This window comes from Rattus rattus, chromosome 7, assembly GCF_011064425.1.
Source record: "Rattus rattus isolate New Zealand chromosome 7, Rrattus_CSIRO_v1, whole genome shotgun sequence".
Lineage (NCBI taxonomy): Eukaryota > Metazoa > Chordata > Mammalia > Rodentia > Muridae > Rattus > Rattus rattus.
The window spans coordinates 46,652,113-46,668,015 of record NC_046160.1 but is presented as its reverse complement, the minus strand read 5'-3'; the positions used below and the strand labels follow the sequence as shown (position 1 = coordinate 46,668,015).

The 15,903-nt window shown below is 47.3% G+C and overlaps 1 protein-coding gene across 9 annotated transcripts in view; it reads right to left on the bottom strand.

Moving 5' to 3' along the window:
* Positions 1-15,903, bottom strand: part of Atxn7l1 (ataxin 7 like 1) — a 219,487-nt gene that overhangs the window by 51,032 nt on the left and 152,552 nt on the right. Inside the window, exon 1 of one of the 9 annotated variants that reach the window (XM_032907634.1) lies at positions 8,556-9,144. The exons of the other annotated variants lie outside the window; for them this stretch is intronic. The gene's annotated coding sequence lies outside the window, so the exon portion shown is untranslated. Of the gene's footprint in view, positions 1-8,555; positions 9,145-15,903 lie in introns of those variants that run through there. 9 annotated transcript variants of the gene reach the window in all.

Sequence of the window (15,903 nt, the reverse complement as noted above, 5' to 3'; positions counted from 1 at the left end):
GTTTTTCTTTGTTTCTTCTTCATAAGCAACCCTCCCATCTCCCTTTCCGGCTTGTTGAGGTAGGGTCTCTTGGGTCCCAGGCTAGTCTTCAGTTTACTAAGTAGCTGTGGTAACCCTGACCTTCTGATCTTCCGACCTCAACCTCCCAAGTGCTGAAATTATAGGCCTGAGCCACAACACGTAAGTTACGTGGTCCTGAGGATTAAACCCAGGGCTCTGCCTGCCAGGTAAGCACTCTACCTAATAAGTTGCACCTCCAGCCCGCATACATCCTTCTTAAATATCCAATTGAAAGAACAAGTTACATAGAAGAGATCTGAAGATCAAGTTCTGTGATTTGTTAAATGTGTGATTTTACATTGAATTGAGTTGGCAAAAGGAAAAAAATCACTTTTATGGTAGCTCAAGGAGGGGTGAGCATCTCAGACTCCTGAGCTGTAGGAGCAAATGTGACCCCTGTTGGGGCAGGTGAGAAAAGCCACATAAACATTTAGGATGTCAGGACCAGAGTTCAACATCAGGGCTTCACTGCATTGGGGGTCTGCAAGTACACTTTTGCAAATGTGTGGAACTGCTGTCCCAGACAGGGCAGAATGAGCACACTTAACAGGAAGACCCTTGTTGGCATCAATCTATGGATGTCTAGCATGTGAAGACATGCCTTACATAGTTGTGCCTGGATGAACGGTGGGGATGGTGATCAAAGATAGCAGGGTCCATATTACCTACAAAAAGACACTGTTATACAGGTAGCCTTCTGTGGGCAAAGCTTCCAACATGTTTTGGTCAAATGCCTGCCTTAGGTAGACCCCTGTCATGATTCTAGTTCTTCTGAACATCCTATTTCTCACTCACTATGGAAATATTTTATAGACTTAAGCAATGTTAGAGAGAAGGACCCTTTCCCCCAAAATTTCTCAGGCTTTGTGAGTGTACACAGCTATATTAATAAAACTGTAATCAACCGATATACCGGGCTATTCTTCATCTAGCATTGTTTTATGTGTGTATGCATATCTAATTCCCACAGGCTGTCACGCTCAGTCATTACATACTGCAGAATATTTAGCTACTCTCTTCCTGTCTGGCATTCTGAAAACTAGCACTTAAAGTGATTTAGGACCTTTCCTTAAGGTGATACAACATTCCCAATGTGTAAGCCTACACCAGTTTACATCTCCTGCTACACTCTTATTTCCAGACCATAAGCTAAAAGTGCTCTAAGTGCCTGGTATTTGCCTGCTTAAGAGAAATCAGAATTCTGCTCTGAGACCACCCACACAGATTTAAATATCCAGCACATTAATAATGACCTTCACAGACGACCTGGAACTGGTCTCACCACTTCTCTCACTTGGCCACTTATTAACTTCTTTTATTTACTATGCTTATTATCAGTTGTATATTAAGAAGTATCTGTGTTCCCAGAACTCTACTACATAGACTTACTTTAGATAGCACATAGGCATTCAACCCCTTAAATGGCCTATCAGTATTTCCATTCTAGCTGAGGAATCTAAGGCTAAGAAAGACAGTGAGTTGCCCAAGGTCTGGTGGTTTGAGTAAGAATGTCTCCCACTGACTCCTGTATTTGAAGACTCAGTTCTAGTTGGCGGAACTGTTTGAGAAGGACCAGAAAGATCCTTGTTGAAGAAGGTGTGTCACTGCAGGTGGGATTCGAAGTTTAAAAAAAAAAACCTCAAGCTATTCCTAGTCTGTCTCTCTCCCTCCTTCCTTCCTCCCCTCCCCCCTCTCCCTTCCTCCCTTTCCCCCTTATACTTGTATATCAATATGTAAACTCTCAGCTGTCTTGCTCTGCCCTCATGGACTCTAACACAATGAAACTGTAGGCTCAAATTAAACATTTAAGTTGTCTTGGTCTTATCACAACAATAGAAAAGTAATTAGACATGAAGTCACAAAACCAGGCAATCTATGTTGATCTGGGGATGTCTTTTAGGACCTGAGCTTTTTACTTTTTCAAAAGGATTAAACTAATTTTTATTTAAAAACATAGGTAGGTTGGTGTGGTGCTACGAACCTTTAATCCTAGTGCTACAGAGGCAGGGGTGGTAGCAGGTCTCTGTGATGAAGGTCATGCCTGGTCTACACATAGAGTTGCGGGCCAGCCAGGATCACATAGTGAGACCCCAGTCTTTAAAGGGGGTGGAGGGAATATAGAGACGGCTCAGCCATTAAGAGCACTTATTGTTTTCACAGAAGACCCAGGTTCAAGTCTCAGCACCCACTTGGTGGTCCACAACCATCTGCAACTTTGGTTCCAGGAAATCTAATGCCCTATTCTGACCTCCGATGGCACCAAGTATGCACGTGATGCATGTATTACATGCAAGCAAAACACATAAAACAAAAGTGAATGAATGTAATAATTTAAAACAAAACAACAACAACCACCCAGGGGTGACAGAGATGTAACTCAGAGACAGTGCCTGCTGGGCATGATGTGGGAGGAAAGGGGCCTGGAAGGTGCCACTGTGTAATGAGCTCCTGATAATGCTACCTGGGTTGTCTGCTGTCCTCACCATTCCAATTACTAATGCTGCCCTGTACCTCATCCCCACTGCCCCTCCCACACCAGTACATCAGGATTTAATTCCCCTTTGCTTTTCTAAATCCCTGTCATCTGTAAGTCTAGTTCTCTGTGTTCTCCCAGGAATGGGCTCCTTTCCCAAGTGGCCTTTCCTCTTGCCGATGACGACATTACATTTAGTGTTCCTCTGAGCCCATGTCTTGATTTGGATCTCCTCCATTTTGATCTTGGAAGATGCTGTGGACCAAGAAGCCTGGAAGAGGTGACTGTGGAGTAGGGAAGCCTCCCTCTCTGAACATTTCAGCAGGGAAGCTAAATCCCTTAGGGGGATTAAAACTACTATCCTAGAGCTGGAGGTCCCAGGACCAAAGGATGAACCCTTTTACTTTTTCACATTTTATTCCTCAGGAAGTCTAGGTCATGCCCTCCACAGCTGCTCTTTTTGAGCTCAGCACCACCACTACCACTACCACCACCACTACCACTACCACCACCAGCAGCAGCAGCAGCAGCAGCACCACATGTATTCCTTGAATACCCAGGTACTATTCTAGGGGGCAGTCCTATGGACCAGCAGGCAGGGGCCTTGCTGCCACTGACAGAGGAATGAGAGCCCTACTGTATTTTTAGTTCTCTCCACTTCAGTCAAACTCGGAATCCTCCTTCCACGCTATCACTGTCCAGGGGATATTTTTATGCTCTTAGCATCAATGTCCTGCATTTAATCCACCACGGAGCTGTCTCAGGAATGGCTGAGTTGGCCGCAGGCATCTAGTGCTGTTTCTGATACTGCCTTCAGGAAGAAGTTGTTGGGACTTTTCCAGTATTTGTTTTTAAGGAACCAACCTCATCCTAATAGGCCTGGGACACCACAGGCACCCGTGCGGCCTCTGGCGGCTGTGCGAGCAAATGTGGGCAGGAGTCAGAATCTGGCTCACTCGTGTGATAGTGCAGTCTCCTTCAGCTGCAGCCACGAGGGGAGGCACCAAGAGGGCCATCATCCAAAGTGAACTCCATCCAAAAGGAAACGGGATGGCTTGGTGAGATGGCTCAGTGGGTAAGGGTGTCCACTAAACTGAGTTTTATCTCTAGGACCTACTACACAGTGCAGAGAGAGAAGTGATTCCCGCAGGATGTCCTCTGATCTCCCTGTGAGTGTTGGGACATGCACAGTCACACACACACACATACATAGACTTTTTATTTTAAAAAGGAAACTGGAATCGAAGGGGAGTCAGACAGAGCAGGACCCTGGCTAAGAAGCCATGCTAACCAAAGCAGTTGTGAGGCAGGCATCCCTGGGCTATCAGCAGCAGAAAAAGAGGGAGACCGAAATTGAGAACCATGCCCATCTCTAGATCTGATGTTGCCCGGCTCTGTGACCTTTGGCAACCTGCTACATCTCTGAGTCTCGGTTTCCTCATGTGCAGAATCAAAGTATTAGGAGAAGAACTCCTAAACTCTAAGAGTTAAATGCTGTGAGGTAAGTCAAGTATATGGTAGAGTTCTGAGCACACAGAAATGTACTATTGTTAATAGTATGTAAGGGGCCATAGCTAGAGTTTGGGTGGAATCCTTGTCATCAAAGTGAAGCATTACATCTGGCACCACCACTGGAGGGAGAATATTGCATCTACCTACCTCAGTGAGGAGAAAAGGAAGGCATGGAGGACTCAAGGAGAGGAAAACAGACAGTAGTAGGAAGCAGAGCCTTGACAAGCATGCTCTATGCCAGGGGTGGTTATGAGAGTCCCTGGTATCCCAAGCCTTAATCTGGGGCGGGGGTTGGGGGAAGAGTAGCAATGTCTTTAAGGTGGGTCTGAGTTCCAGGCCAGCCTGGTCTACAGAGTGAATTCCAGGGAAACTCGTTCTCAATACCTGCTCCTCTACCCTCCACTCCCACCAAATGTTAGCATCAGAGTGGCTTGGGAGGTGTTGATTCCTTAAAGAAATACGACTTTATCACAGCTTTTTCACTCCTCCTACACACTACCAGCGACCACGAGCTACCTCAGGCACTAAGTTGTCTGACACAGACTCATGCAAGATGAGTGGCTTACACTGCTAAGTTCCGTTCCGTGTAGTTCTGTCAGGTTACTTCCCAGCATCCTTAGGTTTCTGGCATTTCCTCAGCCATCTGGTCATTCCACACCGTTCATTCAGTTCAGAGTAAGAGCTCCACTTCTTGATCATCCACCCACTACGTGTCAGGCAGAGTGCAAGCTACTGCCCACTCTGCAGGTCTCAAGAAGTCACAACTGCTAACGTCCTAGCAAGAGACCTCATAGAAGTTCAGCACAGTTATGAACGAAGACTGGGGCTGTGCTGGCCTCAGTAGCTGGAAAGAGAGTCCAGGCTTGTCTGTCCGGTCCCAAAGCTGGTGTCCCTCTCCCCATGCTGTTTGCCTGGAATAGCCCCTTCTCTCCACCCTTTAGAAAGGCAACTTCTCCAGCAGGTCTGGAGCATGCATTTCCTCCTCTCAGAGCTGCCCCAGGGTTCCTGTGTGTAGTTTGAGTGTAAAGGCTGCGCCTTATCTTTGCTCTTAGAAGCATTCTTCCTCCCACCTGCTCCTCAGCTTGGCTCTCATACCGAGGCACATGTTTCTGGCACCAGCCTCTGCTGGGTAGGATCCGGGCAGTCCCAGGGATTTTCCAAGGGCCTCAAATAGTTTCCTCAGCCCTCAGGGATGCTCTCACCAGACCCTCAGCCTGACTACAGGGGAAACTCTTGAGAAACAAGCCTGCGTGTGCTTGCGGGGAGTACTTTTGAGGGATTATGATTTTTTTTTCTGGAGTGTACCCCAGTGATAATAACAGGAAGTAAAAAAATCATTCACAGCCTTTGATCTGGTAATCAACTGATAGCTTAAAAAGGTGATCTCAAGGAAATATCCTCAAAGTGAAGGGTAGACAGTTCACAGACATTCCCCGTAGTATTGTTTTCAATAATAATAATAATATAATAATAATAATAAATACAAAGAAGATAATCGAAAATGGCTGGTAAGAGGCCTAGGTCAATCTGAGAAACCTTGTAAGTGAAATAAAACAGCTAATCTACGAGAAACGTTATGGACCACAAATAACTCGTAAGCATTAATCACTACTTAATAATTAGTATACAGATGAGAGGGCAGAGGGAAGGACACAGGATGGAGTGGGTAGTACGCGCTGTAACCCCCTTAAACAGAGAGGGCAGAGCAGGGAAAACAGATGCAGATATGAAGTAGGGAGGGATAGCGAAATGAGTGTCATCTGACTTCATCAAAAGCATCCCCGGCCGATGGCCCCAGGATGTGAGCACTGCATCATGATGAAACCATAGGTGCTGCCCTGTACTGAGTCTTAATAACCAGAGAGTTTCTGAAAGGTGGGAGATAGAACTGTCCAGACTCCAGCATGGCCGTTACGTCTCTTCTCTCAGAGGCTGGAGGACAGACCTGCGCTTCTGAGAGCAGCTGCCTTTCCCCCTTTGCTGACCTCTGCATGCAGCCAGACCCGCTGCCCTCTCAAAAGCGCTAAGCCTTTCTTGTCAGGTGTGGGGCTACACACCTGTGATTCCAGCACTTGGGAACTGAGGCAGGAGGATTCAGAGTTGGAGGCCAGACTAAGTCATGCGGTAAGCCTATGTCAAAACGCCAGCACTCAAATAAACAGAACAAGGCTTCTCGCTGCCTTAGCTGTTCCCGGGTCTCAGCCAGGCAGTGGTGGACTGCCACGGGGGTCTGTATTAGCCTTCTCCATTGGCATCTCTCTCTTCTACAAGTACTGGACAAGAGTCTCCATGGCTCTGGTAGCTTCCGGCTTTTGGATAAACCACTGAGCTCACCTTAAATAGGCCTGGTTGAACTTACCCTCAACCAAGGCACACAGAAGGGACAGGTAAAGGCAGATGCTACAAGTGGGAGACACAATCCTGGGTATCTTTGAAGTCTATGACTGGCTGGCATTCCTAATACTGAAAATACCTGAATGCTGAATTCGGTGTCTCTGGCTGTCTGACGGAACCGTCAGCAGCTTTACTCAGGGTCTTGGGCTATGCACACCAAGGCTTCTTCCTGTCTGCTGTGGGCATGGTCTGCCCACAGCTCACAGAGATAGATCCCAGAGGTAGGAGGCAGAGAAGTGCCCAGGCCTCTGTGCCGAGTTATGCCAGGAGTGGCTTCAGTCTTGTGATAGAAAAAAGGCTAAGGTCTTCAGATTGTACTTTTAGAAAATGTTCTGAATAGGAAATGTTCATGCTCCACCAGTTCAGAGTTAACAGAAATATGGACCAAACACTATGGTTTCTGGAATCAGAAAGAACTGGGCTCAAATCCCAGCTCTGTCACTCATTAGCCCTGTGACTTGGGCTAATAATTTAACCTCGTGAACCCCAGTTCCCTACACATATGAGGGAGACATCACCCACATCAGAGATCCTATCTCGGCAGGAAGCTTCTGGCATGACAAGCCTTTTCCTCAGTATATAATCATCACATGTTGTAACTGCTGGTTTCACTGTCTTACACATGGGCACAGCGTGGAGGCAGGAGTCTGGCTTATCTCTGGCATTGAGCATAGGTCCTGCCCCAGTGAGCCCTCATTACACTCATTGTTAAATAATGTTGGAAGGATTAATAAAATTTCTTGATAGAAATTTCTCGATATATGAAAAGGTAGGTTTAAAAAAAAAACCATAGTAGCTTTCCTAAGTAGATGGGTCACAGCCTTCTCCCTACCCTCAACTTGAAAATTTTCCATTCAGATGAATCCTGGGAGCACGCTGTTTGAGGACACAGGTTCAAAAAGACAGGCGACCTCTGCTTTATTTCTGTGTCAACCTCCAACTTGGACAGCACAGGGCCCTGGTCTCCTCCAAGAGAAGGTACAAAGTCTCTACTCAGTGCTGAGTTCCTAGTGTCAGTCAGAGCCACTCACCCAACAGGTTGTCATGGTCCCCCAGCAGCCACTAACGGAACCACGTCTGTTCTCCTTGGAGTGGCAGTTGGCAGTGGCAAACAGGAAGTTGTCTTGAAGTAGGGTGTGGTTATGCCTGTCAACATATGCGTACAGAGACGCACGTTTTTCCTTCCCCTCTCTGCTCCTTCCTCTCTCCCCTTTCTCTCAGAGAGAAAAGCTTGAGTTGTTTTGTTGAAAGCTACACTTTTGCTACTTTATTTAGGACCCAGCCATCACTACCACACAAACAAAAACCTGGGGCAGAAAGAAGCTTACACTATAGCAGGGGCCTGTCTTCTCTCCACCAATCACTCACCCTGCAGCCTATTTGTGAGAAACCAGGTGCCTGCAGATACGTGAACTATCCCTTTCCCTGCTCCGTGGGCATGCAGGAAACAAAATTCTAGTTTAAAAGCAAAGCCACCAACACTACCAATCTTAATGAACAGGGAGACAGAGGAGGAACCGCCACATGGTATATACGAGGCTCACGGGGTGTACACACTGGACCGAGGGCCATATGTGAATAGGGACACAGCCCATGGGTTTTAAGTTGTGTGCACCATTTGAGAAGACCCAAAACATTTCTTAGCAGAGACAGCATATGGAAACAACAGCGAAAAGCAATCTCCCAGGGTATAAAGGCATGAAGTTCCGATTGAGCTGCATGTGAATGCTGCAGAGTGGGGGTGGCAAAAAGTAGGGGGTATGATAGCTGGCTTTCCAGTGCTCTCAAAGGTATGCTATAAAAATTTCCATTCCTTTCCTCCCCAGACCCGAGGCTTGAGCCTCCAGAAGGGCTGTCCAAAATAGATCAGTCCCGAGCCTCCTACTCCTGACCTCTTTCTGAGGCAGCTGCTGTCCCCATCGGCTTCCTCAGCCCTGTCTCTGCTCCAGCTTCTGCCCACAGACCGGGAGCTCAGGTCTGCACAGAAGCTCATCTCTCCGAGTGCATGCATCTCAGGCTGCCAGCATGCTTTGCCTGCCAGACTTTCTTCTGTGACCTGAGTCCAGCCCCACGCCATCCTGGGTGGCGGGCCACCATACCCTGCTTTCACACTTACACTTCCTGGAGAGGCAGCCTGGCCGTTTGGATAAGGAGGCTGAGCCAACGACATGCTGGGCAACGGCCCTCTTCTAGTAGACATTTCCTGGCTGTGGGCCCCGGCCAGTCATAATGCTTCACTTCCCCTTTAAGAGAGCACGCCCAGATGAGATTGAGGAAAGGCAACAAGACAAGGCCGGAGCAGTCAGGGGTGCGTCCTGAATTTGGCAGATGAATGAGGGTTTCCCTGAATCTCACACATGAGATGTGAGAAGCCGCTTCTCAGAGGCTCAGGAGAGCACTCTAAGTTTAGATGGCAGGGGGGTTTCTCCTGCAGTCTCTGGGAGAGCAGCCACACTTGAGCCAGCTCTCAGAGCTGCTGTCCAACCTGCTTGGGTCCTGGGTGGCTTGCAGATGCCTCTGGACTTTCTGCTCTCCTTCCCCACAGGGAATACCCAACCTGGAGGACAGTGCCTATGGGGCCACATGCTTTGATGAGAATAGAGGCCGTTAAGATAGTTGGAAATCCCCAAAGGACGATTTCACTATTAACTTCAGCAGAGTTCTCATTCATTTTGCACTTTTTTTTTTGTTTTGTTGTTGTTGTTGTTGTTTTTCCCCTGTGCTAATTTCTCATGTAACCCAGGTTGGCTTTGAAATTTCTGTGTGGCTAAGGGTGACCTTGAAGGCCTGCCCTTCCCACTTCCAATCCCAGACTGTCAAATATAGATGGGGCCAGCACTCGTGGCTCTCATTCTGGATACTTAGAAAATTCCCTGACTGTGGCAAAGGACAAATAGCTTGTGGGAGAGGGGTTGGCCCTTACAGAGACAATGCTTCACAGGTGATGGGGTCGCGTGACTTAATATCGATGGACACAGAACAGGCAAATCTCAAGAGACAGAGTACAGAGTGGTGGTTGATAAGTGGAGGCTGTAAAAATATGAGTGTGGGCAGTGGGTATAGGGGATCCCCTGGGAGTGATGTAATGGACCCATGTCACTCAATTGTAGTTTGCTTTGGTGTTTTGGATTAAACTTGGGCCTAATATGAAGCCTCACTACTGAGTTCTGACCGACCCCTCAACATGATTGCACAGTCACAGAGCCAATATTCTTTCTTGTGAATTTCACTCTAATTGACAGAAACACAAGAAACTAAATCAAAGGAAAAAACAAAATAAAATAATAAAGTAAAAAACGGAGGAGAAGCTGGGCGTGGTGGCTCATGCCTTTCATCTAAGCACTTAGGAGGCAGAGGCGGGTAGATCTCCTATGAGTTCAACGCCAGTCTTGTCTATGACAGTCTTGCCATGACAGCCGATTACATTGTAAGACGGTCTCAAACAAAACCAAACAGAACTGGAACTGGGAGCCCAGCCCAGCAGTAGAACACCTGTCCAGGCCCTGGGCCATCCCCAGTCTAGGACAAACAAGCAAGCAAGCAAACAATAAACCAATGTATTAGATGGATGAAAACTGGAGAGGTGGGAGACCAGGCTGCCCCCTGTGTATAACTGAGAAGGGAGAGTACAGCCAGGGGCCATCTGGAAGAGCCCAGCCTGTCAAATCTGGACCTGGCCAGGGGGGGGGGGGTGGAGAGAAGAGAAGAGAGAGGGCGAGCGAATCAAGAGAGGAACTGCAGGCGAGGAGGCCAAGGTAAAGGTCAAGAGTGGAGCCAAAAGCCAAGAGTATGCGGCCTAAGTGGCTGGGTTATACAGGAAAAGAGAAGTCTGGGGGAAGGGAAGTGAAGGCCAACCCCTGGGCTGGAGAGGTTTAGGGGAGAGATGGTGAAAAGTTCTGGAAAAAGCCCAAGGACTGAGTGAGCCTCTCCTGGGTTTCTTTGGATCCTGACATTTGAGACCCCTTTTTCTTCTATCAGAATCTCCTCTGGGTCTCACCCAACATATCTATAAAACTTGGCTAATTCCTGACGAACTTTAAGTCACTTCCAAGTGAGCAGCATCTGACTTGTAGTAAGGGGTATTGAAGGCAAATCCCTGAAAGGCAAAAGCCTTCCAGAAGGTCTCAGGCTGAGGGGAGGTGGGATCATTTCACACACACGGTGTCCCTCATCCCAGACCCTTGCAGAGACCATCATCTTACAACAACTAGGCAGCTTGATATTGCAAGAGAGCCAGAGCTGGGAGTCTCTGAGGGAGAAACAACCTCTTCCCTGAACTAGGTAGACTTCATCTGTTTCTGACGGATTCAGAGAGCTGGGCTGGTCCCTGTCTGCTGCTCTGTTTCTTGGAATGGAGATGGTGTGGATGACAGGGTGTGAGCTGACCAACCACTGGCCAGATCTCCTTTCTGGATCATTTGCAACTTTGGCTGGAGACAGTCTGCTCCCAGGCGTTAGGCTGCAAGCTCTGTCCTCTGGACTTTAGGCCAGCTGGTCAAAGGCTCCTTGAACACATTACCCCACTGAGGAGATGATCAAGAAGATGTCCGCTGGGTGTTGCAATGCTTAGCAGTTCAGTGCAGACGAAAAAGCAGCCCTATGGCCTGAGAGCCAGAGTCAAACAGAAATAGCTTCTCCTGGTATCTGCTGAGAGTTCCAGGAGGACCTGGGTCAGAGGTGGATACTTCCCTTGGCCAGCTTTTCTGGTACACTCTGACTCTTGCCTCTCCGCCAGCTCTTTCTCCTCACCTCAGGTGCCCACAGAATAAGTAGGTGGCCTAAGTTCTCGGCAAACAGGTGGCTTAACCGAGTAAGCTGCAAACGTTTACATTGTTGTAGCTTCTGAGGAACAGCAGGTTTGGAAGTGTAACTCTAAACACAAAAACAGGAAGGGGCAGCCCAATTCAAAACCTTGCCAAGGACACTTCTGCAGAGCAGATAAACAAATGGCTAACCAGAGCATATGCAGAGATGCTCTACCTCATTAGCCATTAGAGAAATGCAAATCAGGCCTACAAGGAGACAGCACTTCAGCACACTAGAGTGGCTATTAAAAGAGAGGAGCCTAACAGTAGGGGGAGGATGAGGAGAAAACGGAGACACTGCCTGTGTACTGTACTGCTGTGAGGAATGTAAGAGGGCACAGCTGCGATGAAAACCAGTATAGAGTTCCTCAAAATATTAAAATAGAACTACAATATGATTCAGCAGTTCCATTTATGGCTATATATACCTATATGTGTGTCGTAAAGTAGCATCGTTCTGAAGAGCCGATAGACAGAAGAGTATTCACAGCTGAATACAAAATGTGGCGTATGCGTGCCTCTACGTGCACGGTGTGCGTGCACGCGTGCACGGGTACACACAAGGGCATGAGAATAAGAAAGTTTTTTGATGCTGTAATAAAATATCCAGGCAAAAGCAACCGACGGGAGGAAAGGGTTGTTCTAGCTGACAGTTCAAGGTTACGCCCCATCACAGCAGGTAAGCCATAGCAGTAGGAGCTTCAAGAAGCCAGTCATATCACACCCATAAGCAGGAACAGAGAGCAGTGAAGGTACGCATGCTCACGGCTCAGGGGGCTTTCTGTGCGCTCACACAGTTCAGGCGCACGGTATTAATCACAGTGGGCGAGGCTTCCCACCTCAACAAACCACCTTAACAGAAGTGATCACAGAACAATCTTCTCTAGACCATGTCTCATTGAAACTCTCTTCCCAGGTGATGCTAGATTTTGTCAGGTCCATAACACTAAGCATGGGTTAAGATGTCTGGTTAAGATGTCTCATCTGATAATGGCACTTGCCGGATCACCTGAATCCCATCTGCAGGACCCACATGGTGAAATAGGAGAAGCAGTTTCTACAAGTAGTCTTCCAACCTCCACACAAGCAACACACACACGCACACACACACACACAACACACGCACGCATGCACGCACACACACACACACACAATAAATAAATAAATGCACTATGAAAACAAAACAAAACAAACCTCTAATCATTCCACTGTGGTAGTCTGCCTTAACAAGGAAGGAAAGTCTAACAACTTTATCCTATAGATGAGTCTTGAAGACAGCAAACTAAGTGAAATTGACCAGCCCCAAAAAGGCATATACTGTAGGATTCCATTGATATGAAGTAGCTGTGTAGTCAAATTCAGGCATATAGGGAGAATGATAATTGCCAGGAGCTGGGGGAGAAGGGGCCTGGTTTTTTGTTTGTTTGTTTTGTTTTGTTTTATAAATGGCTACGGCATCTGTTTTGCAAAGCCAGGAGTTTTGGAAATGGCAGTGGCACTGATGGTAAGATAATATGATAGTATCAAATGCCTTTGAGCTGTACATTGATAGTTAAGGTGAGCCAGGAGCCTTTAATCCCAACACTTGGGAGGCAGAAGCAAGCAGATCTCTGAGTTCAAGTTCAAGGCAAAGGTGTTCTACACTGTGAGTTTCAGACCAGCTAGAACTACAGAGTAAAACCCTGACTCAAAACAAACAGAAAACTAGTTAAGATGGTAAGGTTTATAGTAAGTGTATTTCACAGCAATTAATTGAATTAGCATATGACACAAAAATTCTGCTCCTAGGTATATGTGTATGTATTTATGTGTATATGCATATACGCATACACATACATATAAACAGGGACCAGGTTTGGTGGCACACACCTTTGATCCTGGCACTCAAGAGGAAGGTGAAGGTTGATCTCTATGAGTTCAAGGCTAGCCTTCTACAGAGTAAGTATCAGGACAGCCGGGACTAGGCCTCAAGAACCATCCTTTGATGAGGTGACTCAAGACCAAATCCTTTGGCTCATTAGTTAAGAGCACTTGTTCTTGCAGAGGACCTGGGCTCAATTTCCAGCCCTCACAGTGGCTCATAGACATCTGCAACTTCAATTCCAGGGGATCCAATGCCCTCTGGTGGCCTCTGCTGGCAGCAGGCTCACACATGGCGCCTTGACATACAGACAGACAAAACATACATGTGAGATAAAATAAATAAGGCTAAACATTAAAAAAAAAGTAAGTAAAGAACAGAACGACCCCTCGATGTGTGAAGGATTTAACAAACTCCACGGTATAGACATATGACGAGGTTCTATTTCACCACGGAAAAGAATGACGGATGATGCATGGCAAAGTACAGATGAACCTCAGAGCACTGTGGGAAATGAAAGAGTCAGGCACACCAGGTCGTATACACTGTGTCAAGAGGAGGCGGATCCTCAGACACTAAGCAGTAGCTATCAGGTGCTGTGGGTGGCAGGAAGGAGGAACAACTGCCTAGTGGGTAAGAAGTCTTATCGTCGAATAAAGCAATGTGTTGAAACTAGATAGAGCTGGCCAGACAGCATGACTGTATTAAATGCCAGTGAGCTATTCAGCTTAGAATAGTTAATTTTATGTCCTGAGAATCTCATCTTGGCAACAGCAATGGTGAAATCCCTCAGAAGATGAAGTCCAGGACAAGCCGCAAACAGAATAATTTGCCTTAAGGTAGCTGAGAGCTACCTTCAATACCCTGCTTGGAGTCGCTTACACAGGATCATTTTGAAGTGAAGGTAATTAAGGTGGCCAGCAGGAGACAGCAAATGGGTATTCTGAGACGGCAGCTCCCTAACACTGACATTTTGGGTCCGTGAAGAAGTATTACTTTGTCTTAAGCAACAAGAAGCATCCTTCCTGCCGCTCTGCTCGGCAACAGGGTCCCCTTTTGTTAAGTACCAATGACAGGTAGTAACTTACTTTATGACTGCCAGGGGGATGCTTTGGTTTTAATGCTTTTGCTTTATAAAATAGACTTGGATCCAAAGAACACCGACATTACCGACACACTCACTGTGGTCCGGCTCTAATGGTTATCGGCAAATGGGGCCCCAAGACGAAACTACTCTCTGTGGCTCTTATAGCCCAGACACAGCTGCCATTTCCAGTTGGTGCTCACTGCTATCTAGGGACTCAGGTATACAGCTTGGAATATCAGATCTAAACACGTGAGAAGACTCATCTCCCAACACTGCTGTCTCCCTACTGGGCCTGGCTTCATGTGGGCACCTGCAGGTTCCAACCTACAAGGCAGTGACCACTGCATCGTGAAAGTGGGTAGCACTGACCAACTAAGGGGCAGCTGCCCTTCCCAGATCTTCTGAGATAACCACACATCTGTGCCACTCCCCTCAGGGCCACCATGAACCTTTGGTCTACTCTTACCCCTCCTCTGGGGTAAACACTCCCAGTCACCTTTCAAAGTTATTTCTTACAAAACTCCATTTCCATTCCTGCCCTGCTCTAGGTTCTCCCTGGCTCCCAGCATTTCTCACAGAGTGGAGCTAGGAAGGAAGTGTCCTAGTGAACTCTGCTGAGGCCCTGCCTGTTCATCGCACATCATTCTCTATTAATACAGTGGAAGAAGAGCAGTCAAGGTGGTTGGCTTCCTCACAACTCCACTGTTAAGTCTTAGATCACACTGTTCTCAGGTTGTGTCAACCCATGGGCACCCTTCAAAACTGTCACCTTGCTGGACTCAGTCCACTGTTCCAGCCTGTTGAGATATTTATGGTCCCTAAGCCATCGATGAATCCATTCATCGCGGGCAAACTTGAGAAGCCTGCCCCAGCGACACTCTTCTGAAACAGGCCTCAGCCACGTCCCAGTTACCATGACCCATGAGCAGCATTCTCTCCAAGTTCCGTTGTACCAGGGTACAGTCAGGGAAGGTATGCCACTGGCCCACTTTCCTGGTCAGGTTCCTCTGGGTGACTCTGACACAGGAATCTCATGAGAACCCTTCTCTGAATATAGGGTAATCCAGTGGGCATCACACATAGCAAGCCATCAAATGTGCGTTTATCACTACAAGACACATTTTACCGAGGAGGAGGTTTTCCTAGCTCCCCGCCCAGCGGCCAAGTGGCCTTCGGTGCATACATATACTACGCAGCTGAAGTGAACAGAAGGAACTCAAGTCACTCAATGCTAGGGCCTGAATCCCAGTGCTCTTACCTACTGACACGACCAGACCTGTCTCTCCAGGACCAGAGGGAGGAGTGTTGAGATCTGGCACAAGGAAAACAGGCTTAAATGTCGATGCTGGGTGGTGGCACATGCCTTAAATTCCAGAACTCATGCCTTAAATTCCAGAGGCAGAGGCAGGAGGATCTCTGAGATAGAGGCCAGCCTGATTTACAGAGTGAGTTCCAGGACAGCTAGGGCTACACAGAGAAACCCTGTCTCTAAAAACAAAAACAAAAAACCAAAAAAACTTAAGCAAACATAAACAAACAATTCTAAGATCGTGACTAAAGAACTTAGAAATAACAACGAAAATACCATTTCTACCCAGTGTTTGGCCACCTGCTTGTTAAATCAAGGAGGGACCTGGAGATGAGGACAGGGCAGCCAGAGAGCTGCAAGGAAACAGCTCCTCTCCCCTCCTCCGGCTCCTTTCCTGGAAAC